The sequence below is a fragment of the Psittacula echo genome (assembly GCF_963264785.1).
Source record: "Psittacula echo genome assembly, chromosome: 7".
Lineage (NCBI taxonomy): Eukaryota > Metazoa > Chordata > Aves > Psittaciformes > Psittacidae > Psittacula > Psittacula echo.
In genome coordinates, this window is record NC_137740.1 from 25,295,505 (window position 1) to 25,302,319 (window position 6,815).

Sequence of the window (6,815 nt, forward strand, 5' to 3'; positions counted from 1 at the left end):
AGGCACTGGCACAGGTTGCCCAGAGAAGCTGTGGATGCCCCATTGCTGGCAGTGTTCGAGGTCAGGTTTGATGGGGCTTGGAGCAATCTGGTCTAGTGGAAGGTGTCTCTGCCCGTGGCAAGGGGTTGGAACTGGGTAAGATTTAAGCTCCCTTCCAACACGAACCATTCTAGGATTCTATGATGTATCAGAAAGGGCAGAATGAGTAAGGAAGGAATGAAGAAGTAAGAAGGAAGGAATGAAGAAGTAAGAAGGAAGGAAGGAAGGAAGAATAAGTTCCTCATTTAAGGAAGATTTTCTAAAAGCGCACCATATGTGTTGTTACACCTAGGTGGCTTCTAGGTTGTCAGCAGTGGGTTCTAGAACAGTTCTAGCTCGTCAGCAGTGGATTCTAGAACAGTTCTAGCTCTCTTACACTGTAAGATTCTCAGAAGAATGTTTGAGTTTCCAAGTGGGATCTGAAGTGTTTGAAGTCACACTGAGAAGCAGCCCCTGTGTTTTTCACTCAGATACATAATAGCTGTGACCACATGAAGAATAAAAAAGTAACAGAAACACTGGCTTCTGCAAGATTAACCCATTGTGCTTATTCATGATTGATGTTACGTGGGAAGGAACCCCTGTTCCCTGTGGGGAGCGACATGTTCTTGACTTTAGTTGCCCCATTCTTTACAACCTGTAATATCATAACAAATCTATTGAATCACAAAGCGAAAACACCGCTCAAAAGGATAGGAACCTCTTTTGCTGCTTCAAGTTACACTCGGGCTGTGTAGACTTCTGCTATCTACATTATCCTGCTAGATATTTCTTACTATTAGAAAGTTACACAGCTTTGTGAGGTTGCTCTAGGGCAGCAGCCCTAGGGAAAAAGTACACACACAAACGCACGCATACCTTTGTGTCCTTAATTCCCCCTGTAATAAAGGAAACAGGCAGCAGGAGAGCAAGTTCTGAGGGATCCCCAAAGTGAATATTAAATACCTGAATGAGAAAGAAAGTCTTCCTTCATTTCCTTCCCTTTCCCTTTCCCTTTCCTTTCCATCAAAATGCAGCACTTTGACTGGTCTGGAGCGTAGGAATATGGGCTTTGGAAAGCTCAGATTCTGCAATAGGTGAAAGACAAGAGTTATAACAACATAAAGGGGAAAAGACTGGAGATGACTTAGGCTGGTAAAAGCATTTGTGGCTCCCCTAGCAAAACAGGTTACTTCCAGAAACACGTTTAACACACATTTTCTTAATGTAGAGCTGTGCTGATTGAGGAAGTCTTAGCACTGCACTTACATATGCAGCGCAGTCAAGAGGGAGAAGTTGATATGCTTTCTAGCTTACTGGTTTAGGCCTCCGCAATAGCAATACTCCCTCTAATGTCAGAGAAAGCAGAAGTTTAAGGGATCTAGGCAGAGAGCTTGGGTGTATGTAACCATGCCACTGGTTGTGAGTGGCTGGCACTGCCTCCATTGAACATCACTGAGCATCTTCCTTATCTGTGTAATGATCGTATCCAATTGTTGTGTTTCACAAAAGGGAGAGAAATACAATGGACACTGAAATCAAATGTATTGCTATCCACATTTCAAAACTGCCTTTCTGCTTTCTTCAAACAGTTCCTGGATTTCTCCTTGAAATGCATGTGTCTTCAAGGATGTTGTGGAAGAAAAAGGAGAGTCTCACCAGAGAGATGCCAGCAGAAGGCAAGTCACTGGTGTACAGACTGTTGTATTTGACTGTGGGATATTTTAGAGGTGGAGGAGATAAAAACAAACAGAAAAGCAATTCAGAAAACCAAGCCCCACCCTCCCCAAGCCTGGATTTTATGGCAATGCGCTTGAAGGATACCCTTTCTAAATTAAGGATTTCTGTGTTCAAGGCTGTGGTACTAGTAAAACCCCCACACTTTAATTGTTTGAGTGGTATGTATGATGAAAACCCATCACAGGGTTGCAGAGGGATATTTCTTTACAATTCTTGTAAATCTAAAGAGTGCTCAAAAGCAAGCTGTGAAGTAGGAGTCTGATTTAATGGTGCCTACCACTGTAGCAGAGCTAGAAGAGGGTAATAAAATCTTTGTAGGATCGTGTGAAATCAGATAGAATGAATGTAGCATTAAAGAAAATGAGAGGTGCATAGATAAGCTGAAATCCTGCTTCACTTCAATTATTTCCCTTTAGATCGAAGGAAAAAAAACCCCCAACAAATCTGCCTTAACGATTACTTGAGCACTGGGAAAAAGGTAGAGGCAGTAGACCAAGGCAGCTGGAAAATGAGATTCTGCAATAGATGGTGGTTAGCAGAAGAGGGAAAATATTCATTTCTCTCTCCTTCCTTCCTTCCTGCCTCCCTCCCTCCTTCCCTCCCTCCCTCCTTCCTTCCCTCTTTCCTTCCTTCCCTCCTTCTTCCCTCCCTCCTTCCCTCCCGCCCTCCTTCCTTCCCTCCTTCTTCCTTCCCTCCCTTCCCCTTCCCTCCCCTTCCTTCTCTTCTCTTCTCTTCTCTTCTCTTCTCTTCTCTTCTCTTCTCTTCTCTTCTCTTCTCTTCTCTTCTCTTCTCTTCTCTTCTCTTCTCTTCTTCTTTCTATCCCCTTTCCTCATAGTCAACAGAGATTTCTGCTTTTTAAGCATACTGTGGCAGGGCCAGAAAAGGCATACATAACATATCTGTAACCAAAGCAGAATGAAACACAGCAGAAGGGAGAAAGAAAGTTATGTTTGTAAATGGGAAGTTTGGAGAGCTACTTAATCAAATAGTTAATTTTCTTGTTACGGAAGCTGAAGCTTGATTTCTTTCTTTCCCCTTTTCCTGCAGAGCTCACTTGAGGACGAGGATGAGGAGGGCGCTCTTTCTGATGCCACCTTGGAAAGAGCCCAGATTCAGGAGGCTCCTGCCAAAGAAATAGCATCCCTAGGGGTAAGTAACTGAAAGTTCATTTAGTCTTTCAGGAAACTATGCATGCATGATGTGAATGAGTCAAGATACGCCATCTGACTATAACTCAGTGGGGGGGAGGGACACAGTCCTTAGGCTTTGAACTACTTTAGACACAAATACAGAGCTAGGTGGCAAAACTCTGCTCAGAGGTACAGGAGGCCCCAGGTAGAGTGGGAAGTATTCCCAGTACCCTAACTAATAGACAGTGCGACGTAATTATTAAGGCCAGAGTCCTCTGGGGAGTCCTTGGCTTAAAGGACACCAGAGTGTTACAGACTTCTAGGGGAGGAGAAAAGAAATTTCTTTTTCAAAGGACTATTGAAAAAGAGCCTAGAATCAAAACTAAAGAGAATAAAATCTTCATAGTCAACAGAGATTTCTTAATAAACAGAGATGTTTAAGCATACTGTAGCAGGGCCAGAAAAGGCATGCGTGCAATGTATCTGTAACCAAAGCAAAACAGAACAAGGCAGAAGGGAGAAAGAAAGTTATGTTTGTAAATGGGAAGTTTGGAGAGCTATTTAATCAAATAGTTAATTTTCTTGTTACGGAAACTGAAGCTTGCTAGAGAAGAACATAAACTATGGCAAGGAATTTGGGAATGAGGAGAAGGATTGAGTAGCTACTAGCCAAAACAAAAATAACAAACTTGTAAATGTATTGACAGTAAAACGCTTCTAATGGAGAATCACCCTGTTTATGGGGACGAGAGAACAATCGGGGAAAACAAGAATTTTGCTAAATCAACCCAATGTGTGTTTGTGCCACGACCAATCTAATGATTGCACCATCCGTAGGTGCAAAACAAAAAAGGAAAGAAAGGTCTGCAACTCAGAGAAGGCAATCTTTTGAGTGACACTTGTATGTGACAGCCACGTGAGTCACAAATCAGGAAGAGGGCTTTCTTTTCCTTAATTCAGCTGATGCAAACAAAATGACCCATTATATCACAATGTCCGTAAGATATTTTTCTTACTCATGTCTGTTGGACCTGATTTCTGACACAGTCTAGAAGCTGTGGCAGAAAACTTGGTGGTTGCAATAGTGATAATACTAAATGGAAAAGTCTCTGTCTGTGTGTGTGTGTAAAAGATGGGAAAATCAGTCCTTTCACTGAAAAAATCGGTAAGCTCCATCTCCCTGTCTTCTTCTTTCTATGCATGTTTGCCTATTCCTCTGTGAAGAAATCGTAAGATAAAGGAACAGAGTCCCATTGTTTACAAACAGAGCGAACTCAACAGCAGAAGCAACTTGCACTTCGTTAATACCTCACTATCCCCCAACACAGTCTTGTTTCAAGCGCTGTGCAGTTCTCGAGTGCTTTGGACACTGCCTCTTCTTGCTCTGTTCTAGCTGTTCTGTATCATCTTTATACGAACAAATTACTGAAAAATATTACCTTGTGGGATTGTAGATACTTCTTCTTTTTTGGGTTTTTTTTTGTTTTTTTTTTCTGTTTCTTGGAGTTGTGTTTGAATTCTCATGAAAGACTACTAACCTCATGCAGCTTGTAGGCAGTTCAGGTCTAACTTCATGCTAAAGTTCCAGCTGAGCAAGATGTGGGCTGTGCTGGTGCAGGGTCTGCTGCAGGATCCAAGTCTCCATCTGGCTGAAGTCACCAGCTTGTCCAGGAGCTTTGCTGTACGCCAAGGCCAGCTCCATTTGACCGTGTCCTGGGAGAACTGGTGGGGAGTCATTGTGCTCTTCAACCTCAGAAGTGTCTGGAGATCTCCCTTCCCACCATTTTTCATTCAGCTTGTGACATGATGATTTTGGTATGGAAAGGACTGCTTGCCAAGAATACCTTCAGTGTTCCCTCAATCTAAAAGTATCCTGTATTGCTTCGATTGTTCTATTTACTTTGTGCAGACCATTTTCTGCCCTCAGCTCTGCATGAAGTAGTAGAGCACCTGGTATAGATTGTGGTTAGCAGAGGAGGGAAAACGTTCCTTTCTCTTACTTTTCTTTCTTTCCCCTTTTCCTGGCAGAGCATCGGTGAGGAGGAAGACGGTGCTGTTTCCCATGTCATCCTGGTGAGAGCGATGATTCATGCCGCTCCTGACAAAGGAACACCATCGCTAGGGGTGAGTAAAGCTGGCACAGTGGCATTTTGGAGAGCTGCTTATGGACTTCAGAGCCTGCTCCAGGAATAAACAGCAATAAGACATCATTCCAATGCTTCCCCCCCTCTTGATTATTTCTGGTTTTCATCGTAAGAATTTTAACGTTACAAAAACTTGCAACCGCTGAACAGAAAAAGCCTTTCCCTAGTACTGTAATGATACTGCTTTATAAAAGCTGACTAATTTTTTGTATTTAGTAATTCAACTGAGTAGTTGCATTTTTCTAGACTTTGGTGCAGGCAGGGAGGGAAGCGCTGCATTGTATCATTGATACAAGTCATGACAAAGTGCAAGGGCACCTAATGTCAGAGGCAGAGGGTGATTATCGGTTGTCCCAATCAATGTTACAAGTGCCGGTATACTGATTCACAGCCTGACAGTGTAATAATCTTCAATTCAAGTGAGGGTATGAAGTTTTTGACAGTGTAGGTAGTTAAATCAACACAGATGTGTGTGTATGGAGATTAGGGGGATTTGGGGAGGTGAATTTTATACTTTCATGCCTTGCAGGTCAATGCAAAACCTTGCAAACATTTTATTTTTAAATTTCTACCTAGAGAAAAATATCAACTGCAAAATAAATTTTAAAAACATTCTTAGATAAAATTTGTTGAGACAAAACCACTCATTTCAGCAGGGACTGTAGCAATAGGACATGGGGCAACGGGTTTCAACTTGAGCAACGGAAGTTCAGCTTAGCTATAAGTAACAAGTTCTTTATTGTGAGAGTGGTGAGACACTGGAAGAAGTTGCCCAAAGAAGCGGGAAAAGCTCCATCCCTGGCAGAGCTCTTCACTTCTTTTTTTCCCCTTTTCCTGCAGAGCTCACTTGAGGAGGAGGATGAAGAGGGCGCTCTTTCCGATGCCACCTTGGAAAGAGCCCAGATTCAGGAGGCTCCTGTCAAAGAAATAGCATCGCTAGGGGTAAGTAATTGAAAGCTCATTTAGTCTTTCAGGAAACTATGCATGCATGATGTGAATGAGTCAAGATACGCCATCTGACTATAACTCAGTGGGGGGGAGGGACACAGTCCTTAGGCTTTGAACTACTTTAGACACAAATACAGAGCTAGGTGGCAAAACTCTGCTCAGAGGTACAGGAGGCCCCAGGTAGAGTGGGAAGTATTCCCTGTACCCTAACTAATAGACAGTGCGACATAATTATTAAGGCCAGAGTCCTCTGGGGAGTGCTTGGCTTAAAGGACACCAGAGTGTTACAGACTTCTAGGGGAGGAGAAAAGAAATTTCTTTTTCAAAGGACTATTGAAAAAGAGCCTAGAATCAAAACTAAAGGGAATAAAATCTTCAGAGTCAACAGAGATTTCTTAATAAACAGAGATGTTTAAGCATACTGTAGCAGGGCCAGAAAAGGCATGCGTGCAATGTATCTGTAACCAAAGCAAAACAGAACAAGGCAGAAGGGAAAAAGAAAGTTATGTTTGAAATTGGGAAGTTTGGAGAGCTATTTAATCAAATAGTTAATTGTCTTGCTACGGAAACTGAAGCTTGATTTCTTTCTTTCCCCTTTTCCTGCAGAGCTCACTTGAGGAGGAGGATGAAGAGGGCGCTCTTTCCGATGCCACCTTGGAAAGAGCCCAGATTCAGGAGGCTCCTGCCAAAGAAATAGCATCGCTAGGGGTAAGTAACTGAAAGTTCATTTAGTCTTTCAGGAAACTATGCATGCATGATGTGAATGAGTCAAGATACGCCATCTGATTATAACTCAGTGGGGGGGAGGGACACAGTCCTTAGGCTTTGAACTACT